The 26,614-nt window shown below is 38.2% G+C and overlaps 1 protein-coding gene and 1 long non-coding RNA gene across 5 annotated transcripts in view; one reads left to right on the plus strand and one right to left on the minus strand.

The window, feature by feature from the left end:
- LOC145963899 (uncharacterized) overlaps positions 1 to 26,614 on the minus strand; it is an 88,044-nt gene that overhangs the window by 13,651 nt on the left and 47,779 nt on the right. For 2 of the 3 annotated variants that reach the window (XR_014436296.1, XR_014436295.1), the window contains one exon: positions 12,980 to 14,093. This is a non-coding gene — a long non-coding RNA (uncharacterized LOC145963899). Of the gene's footprint in view, positions 1 to 12,979; positions 14,094 to 26,614 lie in introns of those variants that run through there. The other variant, XR_014436294.1, reaches the window with a different exon arrangement.
- Positions 1 to 26,614, plus strand: part of LOC145963890 (uncharacterized) — an 82,053-nt gene that overhangs the window by 8,629 nt on the left and 46,810 nt on the right. The window lies entirely within an intron of this gene.

Consider the following 26,614-nt stretch of genomic DNA (forward strand, 5'->3'; position numbering starts at 1 on the left):
TGGGCTCGCATCCAGGTGCATTTATTCTTGGAAAGCCTACAAGAAATTAGGAAACTATACATAATACAATTTTGCTTGTATTTCTTTTTCTTTTCTTTACAATTGACGAGTCGCATTAAATTTCGTTAAATTTCATGCTGCGCACTGTGACATAAATAGGCAAGCGAATGGAAGAGTATAACTACTCGGAAACCATTATTTTATTAATAGCGATCTTTGGCTCGCTTGTGCGTTTTGAAATATTCGTGGAATCTTTTGCAATATGATTAGCCATTTTCGTTACTAAATATCAATCTAAATATTAATATATCCATCCTTATTTCACGATCATTATTAAACAAATTAAAATAAATGCTGTAAAGAGCATCATGAGTTATGTGACGTGGTTATTACGCTTCATCTCATTAAATCGAATTAAATGGTGACTCACGACTTTCGGCAGTCGGTTTCGGGTCGCGAAACACTTGTCTGCGGACTAATCCGTCGGGACCGACTAATTAATTCTTGGAAGCACGTCTGTAGCGAGAATTATCCTGCAGACATGGAATCTGAAATTATATCAGTCTGGATTTACGTCACGATACCTACCTAGTCGATATCTAAAATCAAATGACACTTGATAATATCTGAAATATTCATTAAGCCCTTACTGTGTTCTCAAATGTAAATTTTATTTTCGACATCTTACATCTGAAGATTCAAGAATATCTACAAGTCCCTGCGAAACTACTCTTATCTCCTTCACTCATATCTTTTTCAAGACAGCCTACTGTCAGCCGGCAATTATTACAATGCGTTATCCTACTTAACGGAATACCAAGAGGTCTTTCGAGTCAACTCCAGGTCAATATTCAGATAAAAATAGACACGATAACTTTCACGCTACTAGTTAGAAAGTTAATTCCCGTGATGTTAGTTAATCCGTAGGATACATCGTGCTATCTCGCCAACGGCAAACATCATCGATAATTATGTCGGAAATGTTTGTTCTCATCCTAAATCCGTTTCGATATTTTTTTGACGGTCGCATCTGGCGATTTTCCAAATGTGCTGAATGCGGTGGGTTCCGTCTTCCTGTGCGACCAGGTGCAATTCAGTCGGGCATATCTTGGCGACCGTCCAGGTCGATTCGATCGTATTATATCCAACGAGATATATCGATCGTTATTCATCGCAGGACGATACGATCGATTTAGGATGCGAGCGGCGTCGAATTTTCAAGTTGAGTTTTAGGTCAAAGCGGAGCGCATTTGGAAAATTTCCAAACACTACCCATCCGCGCGAATGCGACTTGCATCTTAATCCAAATATATTTCCTCAGCGCTTTGTAACTAGATAAAATTGCTATTTGAATCGAAAGGAAATTTAACGTCGTCGAATTAGAAAAAATTCAGTCATGACTACTCGCTCTCTCGGCAGACATATATCTCTATCGACTATCATTATCGAGCAAAACATGACAGGAAAAAATTATCTTTACTTTCTATATAACATTTCACTATGTATTGCTTTTTAATAAAATTAATAATTAATTTTTACTGAAAGAAAAATGAGAGAGAGAAAGCGTAATATAGTCAAGTGTCTTATGTCAAGTCTCCCAATTACGGCACTATATAATTAATAATTTCGATCGGCAATTTCGGGCGGCATGAAATGTAAGACTCGTGTCTTCCTGGGACCAATAATCAGGATATTCATCAGGGTGTTAATTTTGTTTACACTGTAGGTATAGGGAATGTACCACGAATCAGGACGCGCCATATCTCGATCATTTCCATTAAGCCCTTCAGAGAAAACGAGAAGGGAAGGCAATTTCGCCAACAGGCGCGATCGGTTAAATAACACGTTACTACCTTCGATTTAAGTTAACAGCTCACACATGGATAATAAAGCCATTATAAAAAGTACGATAAATATGGGATCCGATTTAAAAAAAAATGGAAAGTTTGTTTGCCTTATAGTAATCGAGCGTGTGGCTTCAAGCTTTAATAAAGTTTGCTTTATCGGGATTACCTCGTTCAAGTTCCAGTATATATGTATATTCGATGCTCCACGTTGTATCTTTTCATTTAATATTATTTCGCTTTTTGTAGCAATTTAACACAACGTTTTCATTATTATTAACCAAGTGTAGAAGCATCACATCGGATCGTAACTGATTAGATTCTCGTATCCAACTCTAAATCTCAGAACTTATCACTGAAGATTATCTTCAAATCGCGTTGTATAACATCGTTTCTTCTCATACTCAGCTAATACTCAGTTAATGATAAATCATTTTAACAACTTTCCAGTTTAATAATAAGAAAATAAAAAACGACTGCGTCTCTAAAAACTACATCAGTACGATTTGGCATCGAAGCGCAAAACGTAGATCAATGACATGTTCTTTTCAAAGTGAAAAAAGGAACAGGTAAAACGGTCTCTAAGGAAGAATACGTTTGCTCATGCATAAAAGAATGGGATTGCATCTCGGACGGAAAGCTCGACGTGCTGCGTCGTTTCTTCCACGGATTAGATATACAAATAAAAGTACAAACTTCTTTTGAGGTCGAAATTAGCCGTAAGAATCGATTCCCGCCGCTTCGATACGAAAAGTTTGTCGAATTTCTCGGGATTCTTTCCGCGCCGGGATTCTTATGGCGCTCACGTTTTAATGGCGGCACCACGTGAGGCAGCACACGTTCCACGGATAGCGTCAACGTTCACAAAAACACGATCGTAAAAGGCAAATACGAAATTCCGTCGCGAAATGAATCGGAAATTTAATCAATGGAATTGCATGTAATATTCAATAGGCGATACACAGCTGCAACTTCGTGAATTATTTCGATTTGCATATTACGGCACAATTTCTAAAATCATAACTTCGATTTTTGATCACTTATTTTGACTAGTTTTTACTGAAATATAATTTGCCGTTTCTCAAAAGTGAATATACTTGAAAAAAAAGTGTTAAAAAGAATATCGTGACTGGCGGAGCATTTTAAGGGAAACGAATTAATGAATAAATGTTAAATGGCATTGCTCATCGTCATTCATAAAGCCGACAACGTGAAGTCGTTGCACAATCGGTAGAATATGTATTATGAAACCACATGAGCAAAGAAAAAGATAAGACATGTTCCAGCGCGAGTAGAATTCTGGCGCCAAGATCCGCGATATGAGCATCGGTGTCGCGTAGCGCGAACGAAGGCGATCGTTAATCGGCGAAGAAATTCTCGCGATAGTAGGAGAAGGACACAATCGGTGCGGCGCCTTAATTAACACCGCCTGGCGAATGAACAACGATAATCACTCATTAAGCCGTCGGTAAGCTTTCCCAGACGCTGGTCGTAAGGCTTACGTCGTAAAACTCACTTTTGATTCGTTTTGATTCATTCTAATTCCCGGCATATTTTACTTATGCCGTACGTATATTATTACTCTCTACCATTATTATGCCACTACTCTATGCCATTTTCTTTTTTTCGCTTAATTGCGGTGGAAGAGAATAGAGAATTAACTTTCCGGTGATGGATCGTTTGATTGTCAAATAAAATAACGGAAGATTAAATTATCGTGCGAAGAGAAATAGTCACGTAAATACAATACATTACAGTAAAAATTCAAACTTGCAATAATCCCCGAGCGAAATTACGAGTAATTACGAGTGATTTTCTTATGATTCTCCAGATTCTTCGGAGAAACAAAGAAGAGAAAAACGAAGTGCGCGTATTAGCCGTAATTTGTTAATCGGCAGGATCAAAGGCCTCGCGTCCCATTAAAGCGCATTATTACGATCGTACCGTCAGTGATACGTACGCGTTGCATATACTAAACGCGATCAATTAACCGCAATTTCTTACGTAATTCATCTCAATGATCGAATAAAATCTTGGCGCGGCCAATGCACCGTTAAAATCTTAACAATCGACACAACTCCTTCATTTGTGCGTAAGATATTAGCTGTGTCAATAAAATATATTAATTTCTGTAAATTAATTCTATTAATTTTATCAATTATTCTATTAATTCTATTAATTCTATCAATTATTTCTATAAATTTTCACACACTCGAACGATTAACTTTAACGATTAACTCACTTACGTGACTCTTCCTCGATGACTATCAACTCTCTTACGCGACTAAGAATTTCTAAACTAAATCCCTAATGCGTTAATTCGTATGGAAGCGACGATTCAAGATACCCACACAAAATACAAATGCGATTGCAGGCTACGCCGACAGAATTAATTTTATTAATCAATAACCGACTGAGTCTGTGTGATTCTGTGGCCAATCGTTGTGAACCGACTATGATCTTGGGTGGCCCAGAAAGAAAGCTTGCTCTTCCCGCACATTAAAAAAAGCTTTATGCTTGCGGTACAACCGTGAGAAACTCTTGTGTTTCAGTCGTTACCATAAAATTAATCGCTCAATTCGTTCGTCCAATTTGTTTCGATAAGGACCGGCTACTTGCTTGCCGTCCGGTTATGACCACCGATGTCGCGAGATTCATTACGTCCCACAATTTTCATCGACATTATTATTGTGTGGACGACATACGTTTCGCATGATGGCGAAATCAGGTTTTTCTGATGATTCCCTGAAAACAGTGTACTTTAACGATAATATTATAAAGTTTCATATTTGCTCTAAAGGATGTTTAAGACCAGTAATTTAAAAATTATACGAGCAATTCGTATCAAATAAACCGCGTATGACATCTCTGCTTTTTTGTAAATGAAAAAAGAAGCTGAAAACCGTGAGAGTGAATCATTTCATGCGTTTCCACAAGATTAATTCTAATTCGCTCTTGATCTCGTGACATCGTTGTAAAACTTGTCCTAGAAAAACGCTCCTGAAACGAAAACGAGGCTAAAGCTGGCGATCCACAAAACGCACATGGATGCCCCTAAAATTTATGAACTTTATAGTTGTTTTCATCGACTTTGGTTATTGCTCAAAGGCCTATTAAAAGAGGAGACTGAAAGACTCAATGGAATTAAATCGTCGTCGTCGCTTACCAAAATTTTAATAAGCAGCCTCGCTGGCTTTCAACATTGCTTTTAGAGTGACGATGTGTTTCATTGGCGTGCATTGCGCCGCTTTCGAGAAATTACGCTGACACAAATATTACTCGTTTCACGTTGCGATTAACTAGTATTTTTTGCGCGGCAATTGTGCCATCTTGGAGATACGATAATGATACGTTATAAGTTGTATATAATTATACAGCTAATATGGATTTATTTTCACAACATCGAAGAACTGACGCTGACAGGGACAAACGCAGCAAATAATAATTATATATCTGAAATTATTTTAAATTTTGATAAGAAGAAGAAAAAGGATGTATATAAAGTAAAATATTTAATTTTATAATTAAATTATCTCTATTAGATGTGCAGTTAGAAAAATGTCTTCAGTAAATGTTTTAAAGAGAAAATATATATGATACACATGATTATATGTACCATGAAAAAATTATTTTTTAATTTATTTATTTTCAAACAATATAACCGGCGAAAAATCCACGTTAATATTGTCGACCGTCATTCGCGGATGAAAGAGACGTCGCCAGCGCTTAATTTACAGCGCGCGCTGCTCGTTGTTGCGGAAAAGCGTTTTACGCTACGTTTAATAATAAGCCGCCGCGCGAAAACGCGTACGCGTCGCCGCGATCCCGGTTTGCTGCAGCGTCGTAAAGTATGATTTATTCCGCTCGCACACACGCACACGAACACACGCACACGCGCACACCGGTCGGTAATTATTCCGGATAGTACAATATATGTATGAGCCAATTTATTTCTAAAATGCAACTTTGCGCGCGTTTCATCGTAACTTGCGCTCGGCTTGATTAATCCCTTGTCGTTTTTAATGCGAACGATCTAAATAATTATAATATGATTCGGCCAAACGGTAAATGTCGTTGACTCGATATCATAGATCTACCCAAGTGTACGCTCAAATATAATGTCATATCGATAACATTGTCAAGTGATTAGATCTCGTCCTGCGGCGTTGAATAAATTTATTGTGTGCGTTGAGACTATGAATTTTTTTTGCAATACATTTAGATCAAATGTGGCTTCTATTCTGTAACGCGAGCGAAACGATTCTCTTTAAAAATCTTTTAACCGCACTCACGAGAATCGATTAACATACATGTCGAATGTGCGAGTTGTTGATTGCTTGCGCGGCAAGCCTACGCTTCGTTCCAACTGAATAATTAATATATCCAGCCGAGAATTTGCATGGTCAAATAAGCATTAACGCAAATATCCCGCAGGCATAGCGAAGTGTACCTATATTAGACTTGAGACACAATGTGTCGAGAGATACGCGACATCCATAAATAATCCCCTCGCGTGTATTCGATTTTTTTTCTTTACCGATTAAGCATTAACAATGTTTTAAGCCACCTTAAACACATGTAGAAAATTGTTATATTCTATTAACCGGATTTAAAATTCATGCAAATGATCGATAATTATTATGTCGCGTTACATATTTGCATCGAGAAAAGTGAACGTTACTTTAAATACGGATAACACATCGACGTCTGAGATCGCGGACGTCAAGTTGTCAAGTCGGTTTCAAGTTGATTGATCGGGTGGCTTATCGAAAATCCTGATTAACGTATCATTACCGTCACGCCTAGGCGATATGTAAATAATTAATACATCACATCTCGGTCGCGCATCGAAAAGCGTAGGAATTTTCGTAATGCCGCTTCGCCTTTCGACGTTACGCCAGGTGGCAAGCTTAATTAACATGTAATCAACTTGATCACATATATCGCGGATTCGTATTACGCTTTTACACGTTCCATTTATCAATCGTTTATCGGTATCATTAGCGATTTATTGCCATACCAAGGAAAGATTATTCGAATTCCTTCACGCTTGTCTTAAAATTTATTGTAACGCGAGGTAAGCAATTTTGTGCAATTATATAGTATTCTAGTTTCGATATCACCGATAGAAATATTTTTACTCTTTCTCAAAAAATTCTTGATCTTTCAAAAAGAATTCTGACATTTGATATAATAGAAACAAAGGTAAACAAGTTTTGTGACGAAGTTGCGAAAGTTTCAGAGCTTTCGTTTTTTCCACTACCTCTTTCCTATTACAAAATATAATATTTTAAGAATATGCGCCTTTTTTTCCTTGATACAACTCGTGATGCAAGTGAATGCCAGGGATGCGAGTTGTCGTGCCAAGTGAATAAAGTCGCCGGACCGCCTTTCGATCTCGCACGCGACAAGCCTTTTGAGAAAACACGTGCTTCTTTCACTCGTAGGTAGGTCCGACATATGTTTACTCTAAATGTTCCGGCAACGTTTACTCTGCGTATACCTTACATCTACTTTACGATACCTATACATTATGTGCTCTCACGTTTAATTAATGATTATAGTTCCAACTATGTACCAAACTGCTCAGGCTTTACATTACGTAGATGAAATGGGTGACCACAACTTCGCGACAATCGACTCCTTGTTTACTGCTGCGCTCGCGTTCCTTCCGTCAACTAATTGTCCGAGGAGTTAAGTATAGCTTGCGACCTAATGAATCATTCCGTTAATAGTATCCGCTGCGGTCACTTCTCGATTGCGGTAAATAACATAATTTTATCTCTAGGCGATCTATATCTAAAGCTTCTTATTGCTCATGAACAAAATTAGATCATTTCTTTTGTATTTAATAATTACATATTTCAACACAATCTCGTTATCGGTAGTTATTATTAACCATATTCTAAACGTGGCTGCTGACATTGCAGCAATTTAATGACTAAATCATTACGTAATAGAGAATAAAAACAATTTATTATATAAAAAGTGCATCTATTCATCTTCATATTTTTGTCTTCTCTGCAGGATATGTTTCGTGTAGGCGTCAATCGGTGGTCGATAATTATATTCTGCTATAAAACGCACGTGTATCTCGACAGATCTCTTGATATAATGAGAAGTTTATTATAATATATGTAAACGTACATGTTATTTAAACAACAGAATCACCTTGCATATAACACATCGGTCATCGCGGACGATTGATTTGACTTCCGGGATTACGTATCGATTAATATATTAATTGATGATTTATACGAAGAATAAATTACAGGTCGCATTTTTTACGAAATTAATTTTCTTCAATTAATTTATCGAATTTATTTTTATACGATTCATTCATTTTTGTACGATGCTCTCGCTACATAATTGCATCGCTCGCGATTCAAGGGGATTTTGCGGCGTAACTTTCGTCCATCTCGTGACGGCTCAGCACGTAAATCGAGCGCATCGTCCTGCTCCTTTCCAAAGGATAATTGAACGCGCCGGTCACGATGATCGCGTAAAATACGAGACGGGGACTCGGCCGATGGAAGGTTGCCGGCTTCCTCCGAGCTTTCACAACGGAAAGAATTGAATTCCCGCACGGTAACATAAAAGGCTTAGGATCGCCGCGAGGAAAACGCGCGCGACAAGACTATTAACCGGCCATAAACGCTGCAAGGAGGTAATTAAGCGGCGCGCGCAAAGGCACGCGCGTTTTTTCCCGTTTCTTTTTTCACGCGAGCCGATCTGTATTGAAGAGTTGCGCAAAAAGCAGAATGTGTGACCTCATCGCGACTGAACTTGACGAATCCCTCGCGAAGAAGAAGCGACAACCCATTATTTCTTAATCGCTCCTAGCGATACTGTGATCGCAAATGACTCTCTTCGCTGATCCTCCTGGATAGTAATTAAAATTTCATAAAAATTTCGTTTTATGAGTCGTCTCAAAGAGCTTAATTATTAACACAAATCATTTAACATTTGATTTTTTATTTTCATAAAAATTTTAAATGATAAAATTAGAAATATCAAGAGATATTTAGATCATTAAATGAGACCGAAATATATAATAGATCCTGTACTCCCATATGGAGCCAGTAAAATTGCAATTATCGCGAGCGTAGGATTCACATTGAATTACTCTCAGAATCCTTATGCGATCTTCACGTGTGACTCGCGGAGAAATAACGACGCATCGCAGATGACGGAGCGCGTCTCGATCATTGTTGTGCTCAATTAAAATGCAAGCGAGAAATTGTGTGCGTGAAACCCGATACATCTAAACATCGCGCGCAGTCCTGCAGATTTAAATTTGCTTGTTACATGACAATCAGACGGACGCTCATCTTCGCGGATGACGTCTTGTTCTTCCCACGCGCTCGTAACGTCCATAAATACGCACTCGAATGCGCTCGCGAATGGGTCTCGCGCCCTCGTTATGGAAATGAAATCCTGTGCAAATGTTGCATAGAAGTGACTACCGCGATAAGCGATAATCGCTTTTCTCTCGATGTGAGAGACGTGGATGAAAAATATATGTGCGCTAATTCAAGAAGAATGGCATTCTGCGATATTTATCGAGCGACAGTTGCCAAATGAAATGCATTTTTCCCGACAGCGCGTAATGCGGCGTGAAATTAATTTTCTCGTCTTACACATGGTAATGTGTCTATCTCTCCGTTCGCGTAAGCCACTTCGCAACAGAATTATTATTAGTGACAACGAACAAAAAAAGTCAACGCACGATATTTCTAATATCTTGCAATCTTTACGATATTACCTCATGCTTCACATTTCTTGTAAAGTTGCTCTCATTACCTGTGCCCGCTTTTTACATTTTTTTTTGGTCTATTATCGACATCGTATAGTACGTTGCTCATGTTATTTTCAATAATTGCTCATACTAGCTACACAGTAAGACAATCTATAATGATTATTAAGATGATTTAATGGTAAATGGAAATCACACACAACACAAGCTCGTCGCGATGCAAGCATTCCCTCGCGACGAGAATATCGCTTCGGTGATCATCCAGATTTACGGTGCGGATAAACTCTTGACATCGTCCAGTTTTCACGTATCTCCGAGCGGAATTTACATGTCATTTTATGCAAATAATAGTTGTCGTAATAATTTTGCGCGAGTCTCTAAGCGTTCGCGTTTCATCTCGGATTTACCCAGTTACATTAAAGTACATATCGTTGATTTATATGATAGATTAGTCATCGTGCAATACTCGGCGACATTCTTCTGTCGTGTAATTTAATTCCAATCTAAATAGCGAACACTCACCATAAATTGTCATTAATTTCTTTTGTGCAGCCATGTATAAATTCTTATATAATCACATATTTAATCAATAATCAATGAATTATTGTAAACGTATGTAGAATCGTTGATTGAATAATGCTATTTTAATTGCATGATATTAATATTCTTAGGTTCGTTAGAGCAAGTAAAAAATTATGATAAAATGATCGAGGCACACCCAACATGTATAAGGAAGTCATTGCCATGCATCGTAAGTAAAATATCGACGTGACGAAATAATGATTATATTCAATTAACGATTGGCTAGTAATTCTTACACGAACATGACAGAAGAATATGAAAAATCGACGGAACTCTTACATGACGAAGATTTCAATTGAAGCTGTACGAGAACAGTTGCGATAATTTATTATCTTCTTGTGATATATTTTCGTTCACACGACATATAATTTTGCTCGTCGTTCAAAACACTCATTTTAGCATCTTAAAAATCATCGACGACATGTCAACTAAGATTTATTATATCCGCGGTTATTACTGATTCATCGTGTAATTATCATCTACTGATTTGCTTATGAATGGAGAGTATTATCGGTACTACGTATAATCATCGTAATGTTCGCTACGATCATTATATAGCATGCTAAACGGAGACATGCTAATTAAAATGATTGATCTCTATCTGAATTTAAATGACGCTAACACATTGCTAAAGGATACGCGTAATGATATAATAATACTAAGATGATGGGCAAGATTTAGCAAGTATTTGCGTTTTTTCAATGTTTTCCCCGATTATCTCAGAAGTCATTAAAAATTTATCTAAAAATATTGAAAACAATAAATATTTGATATGATGATTCAAATAATTAATATCCCATATAGATTGAAATATTTTTTATGAAATGGATGTACCAATTTGCATTTTATATATTGAATTTTAAACTTCTCATTATTTAATTAAATATGATTAAACAGTAATTATTTTGTGAATAATATATATATATATATATATATATATATATATATGTGTGTGTGTGTGTGTGTGTGTGTGTGTGTGTGTGTGTGTTATTTGAAATTATTCTTTGATTAAAAATATGACGAGAGATTTATACGAATAGCGAGCGTGATTTTTAAACAATATGCAACAATTTTCGCAGAAACAAGTCCAAATGGGATCTTGAGCAAAAGCTCACGTGCAAAATGATCCAAATTGAGCCGAGTTTATCATAGACGTGTACGTGCGTACGTGCGTGCGCGCGTTAATGCGCGAGCATGCATTGCTATAACGTTACGTACTTCTCGGAAGAGTATTACCATTCAATTATGTCTAGCACAGCGCAAAATGATCCGCACTGTCGGTGCGCATTTGTATTTTCGTCTCTCTTTCGGCGCGATTATAGTTATGACGAAACATGCATCTTATTAGCAGAAAAAGTTCATAATAATCTTGATATGTGGGTAACGCGCGAGGAATGATTAGCCGTATCAAAATATATTCTTTATCCTCACAAATAAGATATCACATATACATACACACACGCTGGCAAATGGGAGGGTAACCTTCTGTTTTAACGATCACCGTCTTTCCTCGCATAGCTAAGTTTGTACTTATCACAATAAAGGACTATCATTCGCGCGACGATAATAGTATAGTATCTGAGTAAGAGAGGGCAAGGCTATATCAGCGATACCGGTACTACCGAAAAAATGGCCGCCTGCTCGGTGGAGCGACTCGATTGCACGTGCGAGACTACGTGCATAGAAAATAGGAAACCATGTGATCCAATTTATAGCCGCCAAATGCGCATGGGAATTATAGCGATGCTATGGTTAGGACGTTGTTACGTTAATTATTGCACCGTGTCGGCTTCCTCTCGCAGAAATATGGATGGCGATCCGCTAATCTCGATCGTCCTCTCTCGCATTTTTTCGCTGCCATGTAAAGGCTACCACGCCTAACCGGCAATTTCTTGCAAATTTTTGTGACCGTCGCTCTTGGCATTAGCATTTTAATAACATGCGATAACTTTGACATTTCAACGGCTATCGCGAGCGAAGACGACATTTCTTTCTCCCGTTCGATATCCGGATAAATCTCAATCTCGAGATTTATTTCGTATAAAATCACAAACATTGCAAGATTGCATTAGAGACATCATAATCGATACATGCAAATTGAACGGAATGAAACTCGTTTGAATGCGATGCATCATTAACATTTTATCTGGTGTCGCGAACCGCGAACATTACCGAGTTGGTTTTCCCATATTTATAAATGATACAACCTCGACGTCATCGAGGTCACTCATTGGCAACGCGTCAGTACGCATACAAAGTAATGATTTCGCAATATTATTAGACGTTTATCTTGCCGCGTGAATTATATTAATGGCATGGTAAGGCGAATTTGTCGGTCTTCATCGATCGTTTCTTATAAGTGATTTGAAGGCGGCAGGAGTTAGTTTCGCCAAGTCATATATGCGCGCATAATTCAATTGCCATTCGCTTACATTTGAAACGCTGCATGGAACTACATGGAACGATAAAAATATGTACAAATAAGCGATCGATCATTACAACTACAGAGTGGCACTCGTGTAAAGAGTAGCATTTGAATTTCATTTCGCGTACACTCTGTTCTAATCTTAAGTACACACATTAAGATAACACTTTCGATTATGTTGAATTTGCATAAGTAAAAATTCGTGTTTTCGCGGATATATACTACCAGATAATGACGCGTATTTCGAGTGGTGATTCGTTTACGGTGACATTTATGTCACGGATAAACCGCGCGGCAAAATTAATGTAGAAAGTTTATAACGATTTTAATCACCTCTTTCATTATTTATCTTACCGGTGTACCTATTATATATATTATCGCGCGAAATCGACGAGAGGTGCAGCAAAGATAAACTACTGCAATTATGCATTGTTGAAAACCGACTGATACGAACAAAAGCTTGATGTATTATACATCAACGAAAAAAAAAAGATCGCGGCATCTCAGTTATCGCGGGTCATTCTAAAACGGAATCACGGATGTAGGCTCTATTCGAACCTGTCCAGAAGAGCAACGACCCGCTCGCGGCACAGACTCCAACGCGGTTTACATTCGCCAGCTAGACACCGGCGCGCGTGAGTCGTCTATCTTCAGTCGTTGCTATTTTGGCGCGAAAGAGACGCGTCTTCTCGGGCGCATACTTGCGACCCCGGGCATTCACGCGCAATATAATATCGAACGATCTAGCGATATACAAATGCGAATTCTTGACGAGAAAGCTTCTAGAGTCCGAGGGAGAAGGAGAGAGAGCCTCGAACGAGTGTTTATACGTGGGTGGCGAAGCTCGTTGGCATTAAAGCATCGACACAATTTGTCAGTTTGCTAAGATACGAGGCTTTTCGCGGCTAAGCTAGTTAGAATTTCACCATCGGCGATCTCCGAGGAACACTTTGCGCAGATTTTCCGATCGCGGAGTCGACGATAAATCGGAGTAATATATGAGGAATTTGTCACACGTCCCCTCCTAATCCGTGAGACGATATCCGATCGAGAAAGGGTTAAATCCCATTTTAGAAACCGGTCCCTGAGACGCTCGCGCGTCTGGCTTGAACGAGCACACAAGCGCGAACGTTGCGAGGATATTCTGTTTATTTGTCTGGATGGGGCTGCGACCGGGAGGAAGTCTCCGAGAGGAAGCGAAGCACGCTGTCATCACACTTACCTCGCAGGAAACAGCTCTTGGGCGAAACGATGATCGAGTCGTGGATATGATACGTCTCGTATCGCCTGATACGGGCGTCCAAGAACGGAACAAATGCTTGCGGGAAGTGTGCTTCCATTAGCGGTGCAGAGCTAATTACCTCCGGCCTCGTTGTCCTTCTCTGCTACTTTTCTCAGAGGTGGGTCCCACGTGAATCGCTCTAATCACTTTCCAATCTCTTTACGAATGAAGGTTGAGCATGATTGTCGCTCTCAACGGCTTCTCCTGTAACAAAAATTGCATCGTTATTATCGTCTTGTCGTAATTGGTCTTACAATTGTATAACATATTCAGCGATATAATGAGTAATGTTGGAAAACAATTATTTTGTGAAAAATTTGATAACTCAGAATACAAAAAATAGTCGTTGAATTGAGCCTTTCAGTGGTCTTCAGCCTTCAGCCTTTTTGCTTTTGTTCGTCAATCAAGGCGCAACGCGAAGATAAGCTGGCATAACAAATTCTCAATATTACTATTCTCGATATTACTTCTTAACTAATGGCGAATGACCAATTAGGCCAGGTCTGTCGCCCGTCTAGAATGGAGATGTAACCTATGAAATCTTGGTTGAGCATTTTGTCACCGTGACGTTTCAACGAGCGGCGTGACTCTAAAAGCGTCTTTTGTTGCGTCACGGCTTCACGCTCACGATTAGTCACAGAATATCTCCGAGTCGTTGAAAATCACCCGTTTGTATCAACGGGTTAAGGCCGCGACTCAATGAGGCCTTGCGTTTTCAAGCGCGACGGTGGCAGCCGGTATTTACACAAAGGTGGTGGTCAAGTGGCTCTCTGAATACAACTAGAATCTCGTAGGCAGTCGAATACTTACGGAGTACAATAACGCGATACGGGAACCTATCGACCCAAGTGTCGTCAAGTACAAGATATTGAATAGAAACTTGTGTAGAATCGAAACACTGCTACTCCTTTCACAATAATTGCCGCATTTAAATGCGGTCATGGTTAAATTACGGCGTGTGTGATAAAATAAAGTGTGTAAAGGTCAAAGATGACTGGTGTTTCCTGGTCCCCTACGAAGAAAATTGATGTACGCGCGCTTTCTCCGAGCAAGCTTGATGTTCGAGATATTTCGTAACGCTAAACTCTCTAATGCAATAGAAGAAAAAGCAAAGAAAGATACATTCCCAACGCAAAATCTCATTAGTAGTATCGTAAATACACCGCCGAATCGTTATGGATGATTTATCTCATCATGACGTAACGTCTTTCATATCTCTGCCCTCGATTCTGGAAACTTTGCGACTCGCGGTTAATAGAAAATGCCGGACAATCCGTTGTCGCGAAGTTTAAGACTTCGCTTGATGACGACCACCACGTTTGCGCAAACAACTACAAATCAATCTGAAGAAAGAAAGGAAAGTATCCCGAGTTCTCTTTCGACATTTTCATCTAATGGCGAGAAAAATCGAAAAAGGAGAGATATTTGAGATACACGAAGAGGCTCTTGGGTATTAACCGCGAAGATTAGTTTTCGCGGGATATCCTAGTGACATTAATTACCATAATAGACTCGTAAATGTCGATTATTGAAGGAAGTGGCAATTAAAAAGTACCTGTGACAATACGTCTTATCACCAGTTAATTATCTTAATTACCATCTTTGCGTTTTCTCTGTCGCGACGCAAACTTTAATACTTTATTAACACCTTGTTGGAGACTCCACGTGTTTCAACTCAACGGCAACCAGGCAATAGATATAAATATAGAAACGATAAGTGTCAAAAATATTCAGCGACACAATAAGGCAACATTTCACGAGGAGAGAAATCATACATATTCCATATTTGTTGTATACTAATGAAGAGAATAAATCAAACGGACCGTTAATAACGTTTTCCTTCTTTCACCGAAAGCGTGTTCAAGCATGATCAGGCGTGACGCGATCGGACAAATAATTTATGCGCCGCGTGCACGCGGGTGTATCTGATCTCCCGTTACTTATCCCAGACTTAAAGACATTCTCGAAAGAACGTGCGCTATCGCAGTTGCAGACTCGCATACAAGACATGATCAATGCAAATAAAAATGAAAAAATTAAATGCGCCAAATCGCAATCCTCACCTAAATAACGAATTAAGCGGAGCGAATGATCTGTCAACATTCTTGGAATAGCGAGGACCGCGAGGAGAAAAATTATCAAGCGTATTCCATATTTGTTGTATGCTCATGGTGTTATAGTGCCATGTAACAATACCACTTAAGCATTAAAGAGTACTATGTGTCGATAAGTCAACCATAATCGATTATGCAGCAGGGATTTGCACTCGATGTCTACGCGCACGCATCGCCGACATCTGTGCGACAAATGTCAATAAATTACATCTTCCAGAGTCGGTCGAGCGCGTCCGGCCGGTTTAACCGCTAATTCGAAACTGGTTTAGTAACACGAAATGTAAAGCATGTAGAAAATTTACGATTAAAAATGTAATAGCTTAATAACAACCGCCGAGCATCAACGCGAAGGAGGTCGCATGATCGATCATGTTGACAGTCGCATTAGAAGAAAGCATGTCGTGAAAAGATCAACCGCTTCCAAGATCAAACTTTCTTCTTCTTCGAGAGAGAGAAGCCTTTATTTTCACCGATTTAAGAACGCAATATTCAATTTAAAGCATACTAATATTGACAATAGAGCTCAAATGTATTTGATGGAACTCGAACATACATTCAATTATCCAACGCGTTCTTACGCAGCTCGCTAATGACTTACGCATCACCAGCTGGAAACTGGTCCACAAGTGTAAAAGTCGTCCCGAAGAGGCACAGTCGAAGAGGACATCGCGCAGATAACGGTGCTGCTTGTTATCTATGCATCGCTCGACATTGTCTTACAGTTAAAACGACACGCGAACGAGATGTATTATACGCGCGTAGCATCATTTATTTAACAATAGAACGATGCGCGGCCTTACTCTTACCCTGTCATGTCGAAAGAACCTAATGTATATTTATGTTCATCTAACGGTATTTTTGACGAAATCCCTTTCTCTATGCATGTGCCACTGGGATAACATTTTTTAGAAACAGGTTTATTATCCCTTATACTTTGTCTTACAAAATACATTTATCGCTATTACATATATAAATATTTGTATATTTTATATATTTTTATTATATTTATATATTTTATATATTTTATTATATTTATATATTTTTAAATTAATTAAATTTATTAAATATATATATTTTTAAATATTTTTATATTTTTATATTTATATATTTTTTAATTTATTTTCTATTTTTTAATTTAATATACATACAAGATAAAAACGTATATTAAATTAAAAAGTGGGAAAGAAATTTACAAATATTTATGTATACATGTAATACCAATAAATGTACTTTGTAATATAGTTTGCATCGGAGCTAAGTTTCTCTCTTTTGAATGAAGACGTGAGAAGTAATTGGAATATAAGCATAATGTATCGCGATGATAAATTACGATTTATGAATTGCTGCACACCTCGATTCCTCATCGATTATGCTTTCTACCGATACTTAACTCCACAGGAGCCGCAACGCAAGGAAGTTCATAAAAAGCAAGAAACGGCAAAAAAATCTCAAATGATTGCGGAGCTGCTCGAGATCAAATGATAGCATCGATGATGATGAGCGGCACGATTAACTCTTGCTAATTGCTTGTTCCTCCGCGATAGGGGGTGTCCGTAAATTATGTACCTAGTAACTCGGACATACGCAGTAACGAAGGAAAACGGTTCGCGATTCTCCTATGCGGCGTCGTGCAATTACACCGGACGTTTTTTAATTCGCAACGCGGATGCGTTCTGCGTATAATCACAAGTCCTAGGCATGACATCGCCATAAAATATCTCGAGTGCAAACGGCACAAGAATTGCAGTTGTGTGAGTCACCGCCGCTCTCTAATTTCCTTAATATCGCGGCTGACTCTTTTTGGAGAACATATTATTCCTATATTACACGTTGCTTTCTGGGAGAACCGCTCTACTACGACTAATGTTCTTGACTTTCCGCATATTTTTCAACCACGTAGATCGAGTCGCAAATAAGTTTGCATAATTCGCTCACCGTCGTTTTAATTGCGCGATCTAGGAACGCGCGAGTGCGACAAGGTGATCCGTTCCATGCGAGACACACCGAGCCCGAATATTAATATTCATCCGATGACGCGGAGCGCACGCGCGTCGACAATGCCGTGTCGAGACGCATTGCGCAAAATTATTATAACAGATCTGATTACCGTCGCGACAGCCTGACACGCACACAGTGCGGGTTAAATGAAGATTCTCTGGACGATCATTTTCATGCGGGTCAACTATTTTTATCTCACCGCGACACTGCCCAGCCGTTGTTTCCACGTCTCTCTCTCTCTTTCTTTTACGTTTCTCCCTCGTGTACGCCTGCTTCTACACGCGAGATCGAATCCGCATATTTTGGAGCCCGAAATAAGGTGATTAAATCGGATCCGCCCCATCCTGTTTTCTGGCGCAAAACTGAAACCTTGACAGTCCGCCACTTGATGTTTAACATATATAATATTTGATTTTTTTTCTTATACGGTACTTCGCGCAATGCGATTCTGCAAAGACAACCGTTATATTGTTGCTAATAACTCGTGGGTTGATCCATCGTTCCAGGTAATAACGATGATTTTGTTGAACCCATTACTGGCTAATTAGCATAGCAGGTAACGGGTCTACCAAGAGGGTGGATTTTACTTGGAAGATGAAACCGTGCCCAAGGCGAGTCGTTAGCGTGCACGGTTTGTGACCCGCGAAGAACAGTTTCTAGAGCTGACCGAATGTAGTTTCTCGCCGGATACATTTTCTAATATTGTGTAAAAAATATACTTAAATATATCTTAAAAATATATCTTAAATCCGCGCTTTAGCTGGCTAAAATTAATAATTGATTTGATATTTTAAGAGATAAAAGTGCTTTGCGCAATGTGAAATTTATTAATCTCAAAATGTATTAGATTTATTAACTTTTGATACAGCTAATCCGTGCAGTTCCTCCTTATAAGAAAACATGACATGCAAATCGTTATAAAATGTATGAATACTCTCTATGAATACATTATGAATGCATTCGCAATTAATTATCGACAGTCACCATTCAAAATGTGTCTGAAATGTGATGATTGCACACCATTGATACACTGCACGGTTCATTTACTTCGCATCGATGTGATGACGATCTAAATCCATTTGATCGAACAGTTGTCGAGGATTATTTATCGGAGGTCGTTATTCTATTTAATATGACGCGCATAAATTATTGCTCTAACTTTCGCCTTATAGAAAACTTATATAAAAACTTTTTTTGTGTGCAACAAAGATTGCACATTTAATGAATATACTTTGATATTTTTGTGCATTTAGATAATCATCAGATATCTAACAATAAAGGTTGATTATGTTTGCAGGAAGCTTTCTATAAACAACATTTGCCTTACGCAGCTTTTATAATTTAGTAAGAATAAACATGTCGCGGTCAAAGATGAAGATGATAAATGAATTATGTCGGTATGATGGATGACTTTATAAGCGCTCTAGGATAGAAACACTATCTCCGAATTCGCTTAACACTCGCTTAATCTTTCAGCGTTGAGTGCGGTTTTTCTTGCCGGACTTATCATTTGACGCGTGCAACAAGGGTACAAAAGATTTATCGTTCTTAACGGGGCTGAGTGAATGCGAATAAATAAATTTCCCGACGTTTGTTTACCCTCAAGACTTTCTAAGGAGTGTCTAACGCCGCGTTCTCCTAGGCGTGAATGCAAGATGATGTCATACAGGCGTTGCACCTTCTCCCCGTTTAGTAGCCAACAACTATGCGTAACGTTAAGCAATTCTTCTGGATGATCGCTTGCGATTTAATTTCATTTACTCTTCGCAAATAAAATTTATCGGATTATTCACAGATGAGCGATATCAAAGACTGCTTGAATCATTTTATAAATGCTTATTATTCCGAAAGAGAGTCGCGCGCGAAGAAAATGCCATATATATTATACAAAAAAATTAAAAAAATCTTGTCCGAGAATATTAGAGAAAAGACGATAAGAAAAACATGATAAAAAGGTTACTTGGAAAAAGAAAAATAAGTCGCTTGGAATTTTGGATCGAGATTTATCACGGTTGAAGATGTACGAGTGGACTTTGCCGGTCGGAGAATGTTGGCCGCAGACAACATCGCATACGAAATGCCTTTTCAGCATACGACCTACGACCTACGTCGCATAAGTTTCGAATAACTCGAGGGCCAACATTTTTCAAAAAATTTCTAAGGATCTTTGTGGAGAGGCAAGGTTTCTATATTTCATTAACGTTTCTCTCAGTATGTTGCCCGTTCAGTCGAGTCACCAAATCGAAACGAGCACATGTGACAGTCCGAATTACTCGTTGACTTGACTGACGTTCACGTCGTTTATTCGCCGTAAATCGATTAACCGTCGTTGAAACGCCGCTGGAGACAGCCGGGCACCACGAACGAGAATCATTGAGTGAATCATTGAAAGTGGCTCGGTTTCACTGGTCACGTACTCGTAAGTCGTTCCGCAGTCTGGCATGTGGACCACCCATGAAAGAGCGACCGGCGGGGATGGCTTGGGAAGAATCTGGTCATGTTGATTCATCGCTTCTAAAATGTCAGTGCCAATATATACACGAGCAAACAATGGTGTTGTAATCGATCGTGCAAACGGCCGTCTGAAAATCTTCACAGAAACGCCCAAGGAGGGCTCTAAATAATCGGTAAACACCTCATAAAATCGGTCGACGAAACATTGCCTCCTTCTAACGAGAACCGAAGCTGCGCGCCCCATATGCCGTGTTGTTTCACTCGGTGACACGTTGTCTGAATCGTAAAAGAGAACCGAGTGACAAGCGTATCCGACAGATTTCTCTTGGATATCATGTGTCGCTGTTTATCCCTTTTCACATCGCTGGAACATATGTACACCCACTCACTGTTTCGACTGGATTTTTTTACTCGATATCGATTTTTATTCAAGATTTTTGTTAGCTTAACTAAAATCGTCGATAAATTTAAGTTGAAATTTTTCTCAGTAAAAGAGTATCGAGTTAATTAATTGAATCCAACGCATCTTGTTTAGCTTTGTGATTTATATGAATCGTATATACGTTACGAAATAAAAAAGTGATATTAGTTAAACAGTCCGAGGAATGCGACTAATGTGGCCATCATGTTACATTAATAGGAAGCCTGTTATAAATTTGGCAGCTCTCCCGAAATCTTTGGATTTCTCGGATAAAGTGAACCTTGTATATATTCATACACACATACACGACGCGTCACTCAACTGGACGTATAGTTTGAAGGAAAACATGAGAATGTTTTATTAATGCATACGAGGCATTCTTTGCACGCGTCATTTTTACGCATTATCCCTAGAAGAAATCCCTATCAGGTTGTATGTTATCGCCCTGATAAGCCGATATCGGATAAATTAATCGATCGAATTCATTCTCGTACAAATTTCAATCTAAACAACTAGCGAGATATCAGATTTATTCTACAGCATATATGCAACGATCGTAAATAAATTACAACGAACATTTCGATATGATCAGGGATCAAAAATGTCAAGCCGCGCGAAATATCTCTCGCCATCATCGAATAATTTTAGCTTAAAGTTCATTTTAGACGTATTTATCGACTACATTTAATGATACTTTCAGCAAAATAAATAATAATTATATAATGATTAATATAATGATTTATTCCGCGATTAAAATTTGTGCATTGCTGGCAAAACAAGTGGCTTAAGCAGCAGCAATATTTTTTTCACAAGGTGACAATCGCATCAAAGAATTTTCAATGAGATTCTTACGACATAATGACGACGTTATTTATAAAACGCTTCAGTCGGAACTTTATTTCACAATGTTTTGACTGCGAGACGTGTCGACGTCTCTCACGAGACGGATAGCACTCTTTCGAATACTTTCATCTTGAGAATTTCGTTTGGGCCGTTGCCAATTTCTGCGATAGAAAGAACTTTATTTTCGGTGTGCAGCGCGACCTCGATAAAAATATTCTTAAAGTCTTCGAAGCAAGACCAGCTCTCGTACTTGGGTCGAACCAACTGAAATAATCTCGGCGTTCGATCGTTCCCATCATCGAATTAAATGCCATCGAATTGAATTTACACTTAGTATGAATAAAGCGATATTTCAATGTAATCGCATAAATATCGTTTGATGGAGAAAGCGGTCAGAGCGCTAATAAATCGTTTAGCTTGAAAAGGCCAAGAAATTATTGCTTGAACGGACTTTTAGCAAATACCGATGCAATAAATGCACGGGCAATTAGTACGTCTCACGTGAAAGGCAAAATACTAATTACGGAAGCAGATATTATCGGCTTCGTTCATTTTTTATTTTTTTTTTCTCTTTTTATTGCATCATAAAAATAAGCACAAGCCGTAATCTCTCTCCTCTGCATTGTAAAAGTGACAATATTATGAGTATCTGTGATGTTTATGAATGTGAGAGATGTCATCATCGTTATTTATTCTATTATAAGATATCGAAATTTTAACATCGCGCTGATAATAATTACATCGATACCAATTTTAGTTATTTAAATATTCAAGACATGCATTCAGCATTTGTTTTACAAATGTTATTTAAAAATATCATTTAATTATTCGCAATTAAAATTTCTCTTTCTATTTTTAATATAATTGATTACTATGCTTTAACGAATCTATACGTTTTATACATTTATACAATCTACAGATTTAATTAACCCATTTATCAAGATATTTATAATCTAACAATTCTCAATATTTATTACGGAATAATGTCTGAACAATATAAAAGAACGCAGTCCTTAAATATAATATAATCGTATAGGTGATAAGAAATATCTACGATAAATCATTGTATTCTCGACAAGTTGAGTAATCGATTAAACCGATGGGCGCACAGTCATTCCTATAAATAGCATTAATCCATTGCGATGGGGATCATGATTCGTCTATGGCCGTCCATGTCTAATGTCACCGACTCGCGGTAGCAGACAGCCTGGCAGCAGCTCGATTCCTTTCTCGGAACGATCGAGACTGCATTTTGTATGGCGATCACACAACATCGGCGTGCCATGACTCCTATAGGACACTTCGTTCTGCATTTTTGTTACGTTCAAAAGTAGTAACACGGAAACAATAGAATTGGTCGACGTTATCGCAATTATAATGTATCTGCAATAAAAGATATTGAAATTTTGCTTTAACTCCACGACATGTCATAATATTAGAATATCATCGAGTTTAATTATATAAAGATATTTAAAAGTAATTGATGACATTTTAAATTCATATACATCGGCATTTTTTTCATATATAAATGAAGTTGGTAAAAAATATAATTTAATCGCAATTCAAATTTTCTTGTTGCACATTTGAATTATAACTCTAATGCAGAAAGAAGATTGGACACTTTGTCAATACAAACGGGACGAAATATCTGCCGGACGTACCCATAATATGTCAATGTAACCGCCCTTTAGCTCGATGGGTGGTCGTTTTATCATTTGCTTTATTTATTTATTTATTTAGCGCGGAGATCGGCTATCTAAAATATGATCGATTTGCCTCAAGTCTCACTGTATTGTCTTCCAGCGCCCTATCTGATGCACGAATATTAATTCAATCGGATATACACGCCGTGGGCACGTTACACTCTCTTGGGAGCACATTAGAAAAAGAAAAAGAAGCACGAAAGCGCTCGAAACTCGTTCATCGGCGGCTATGGAACATTGTATAATTATCGCCACAAGGCTACACTATAAGATAAATGATTCTATTAACGTATAATAATATAATATAATAATTATAATATAATATAATAATTATAATATAATAATTCTATGCACGTATAATATTATTTGAAGTGAAATTGTTACGCATTACATTACAAGCGATTACAAAAATTCACACAAAACGCAATTATTTATATTATATTATTATATTATTTAACTACTTCGCGCTTACAAACTCTCTGACTTTTCTCCCCAAAATCTTGACGTGTACTGATTTATCGCATCGATCGCGAAGCGCGGGCGAAAATTATGCAAATCCGAAGGTACGGAGCGAGGCAAACTCCAAACCGCGTCTCCGTGAGGGAAATTATCGCGATGTCGCGGATCACCATAAGATTTTTGGGTGGTCCACGTAGCCGTCGTGGGCGAGAACCCTTATATTTAATAACAGGAGGTGCACGGAATTATGCGCTAATACTTGTTAATATTCGACGCGCAGCCGCGAGCTACGTTTTTCAGGGCGCCCCTTGAGAGAACCGCCTTCTCTCGCTTACACCCTCTCTCCTTGGGCTTCATCGTTTTTACACTTCTAGACATTCCTTGCTCGGTCTAATTTCTAACCACATTCGTCGTACGTCAACTGGCTGGAAATACCAGCGTTCCGTTCGGTCGGTTTTTCTTTTTTCTTTTTTGCCGCCAGTATTTAACAGCCTCGATGCAAAAGGTAAACCCGCTTTACCGCGGTCGAAAACTTTATATATACTACATATGTTATCTAATTATCATTGCAATTGTGCTCAGCCGGCACTCAATTAACACGTAATGAATAATGCGAGAGATAGCGAATTATGTGAATTTACCGGTCCTTTCGCTTTTTTCTCGATATGCACGCGAAATATGATGTTATCGCGTTTGCGTGCGTAGGCGCTTTTTTCTCTTTCTAGCATATTTTCTATCGCTCTATCGTATAAAAATTCCGGATAAATTATTTACTGGTGGTATCTAGAAGATATAGCGTGAATATAATCGCACGGCCACTTTTTATGTACATACTTGACTTTGCCAGCGATGCTACCGCATTACTTGATATACGACCGCGTGAAAATTTTTACAACATATTGGTGTATGTGTATTCAACCGCGAGTAGCCTCGTAAAATTACATAGAGTGTCGAAAGCATCGTCGATAAAACGCTAACTCGTAAAATATGTTGGACATTATTATATTTAAATTTTTCACAACGTACATTAAAACGTGTCGATCTCTTTCACTCTGAAATATCGCACCATCCGCGTAAACATGATGAGATTCACGTCGAATCTCATCATGTTTTTATTTCAATAAGAGCAACATCGTACGATTATGTCTGCGATGAATAAGCTTCTTTTTATATCTCGCTCCACGACATGAAAAAATTTTATCTTCTCAAGAATTATATTTTACTAATAATATAGAAACAAACATAACATAAAAATTTGAAAAGTGATGAAATTATTCAATATTCCGAGAACGAGATAATCGGAGAAGCATCATTAATTAAGAAGATATTAAGGTTTCGGGGGCAACAAAGCGTGAGACATGTCGATTGCACAAAATTCAATTATCAGTCGCGTAAGTAGAACAATTACTCGTCGATGCGACGTAGAGAGAAAAAGAAATGAAGAAAAATTTCCCTACGTTATCACACACAGAGTCATATGTGGTCTAGTTTACAATAGGCGAACGACATTGGTTATCAGTTACGAACGTCGTTACGAGTAAGATCCTTGAGCACGAGTTGTTTGAAAATAGAATAAACAAAAAAACGGTGCCGATGACCCCAGATTTTTATCGTGAATTTTCACAACCTCGTTAAGTCGCGGACATGCAGCACGCGGACAGACGAATTCTCTCGGCGGCAATCAAACGCCGGCGACCCTTGATCCCCCCGGGTCGCTCGTAAAATCCAGGCACTCGATTCCGAGAATCATTGACAGTGATAGTATACGTTCTGTACGTATAACAAGTGCCTAACGTCCTGCCAAGGTTATCTTTATCGTACCATAAATGCGATTCGTGTACTTTAATGCAGAGTAACGGTCGTTACCAACGATCGCGACTGAGTGATTCTTCGCTCTTGCGAATTGATGCTTTCACGGGTACATCTGCAATTGCGCGCGATTCAATATACATTAATTAGATAAATAAACAAAACACTTAAAATATAAATATAGTGGTACTATATAAATATTAAGGAAATATTATGGAAAGCGGAGGATGATGAATACTGACGTATTGAGAGAGAGATTTATAAATTAAAAATTTGATTTTTACACGCAGATGGTACCGGTTATATCTAAAGGCGAGATTCGGAGGAGAACCGTGGACTCATTTTTAAATCGGGCTAACCCTTCATCCTTATTCCTTTGGATCGCTAACGATAGCGTACACATCGGGATATATATCGCTGATATACTTTAATTTATCGACGATTTAAGCCGCTTTATGCGAGCGAAGATCAAAGTGTCTCACGGGTATATTTTATGGTAAATCGAGTTCCGAGTCTTTTTTTCTTTCCTCATCGAAGCTTCTTATTCTGACCTCGCATAAAAGGCGGATTAAAATAAGCCGCCAACAAGCTTTCACGTTGCTCTCATTGTCAGATTTTCAAATAATTAAAACAGACAGGGTAAAAATTTTTTCATGTACTGCAACTTATCATTTTGAAAAAAAATATTAATTAGCATTGATTACAACAGACATTAATTGCAATCTCCAATTTTAAAGAATTATTGATCTCATATAATATAATGCATATGTATAGTAAATATGTGGACCATTTCACATGTCAATTTCAATGTCATAGTGCACATATGTACCAAAACTTTCAAAACAATCGATCTTTCGTCAATTGTTAGAGCCACATGTTGCACAACATGTGCAAAGATTCAGAAACAAAGGAGCTTTTGTAAAA

This window comes from Camponotus vicinus, unplaced genomic scaffold (assembly GCF_025532165.1).
Source record: "Camponotus vicinus isolate PSW18456_S1 unplaced genomic scaffold, iyCamVici1.0 SCAF_13, whole genome shotgun sequence".
NCBI classification, from domain to species: Eukaryota; Metazoa; Arthropoda; class Insecta; order Hymenoptera; family Formicidae; genus Camponotus; species Camponotus vicinus.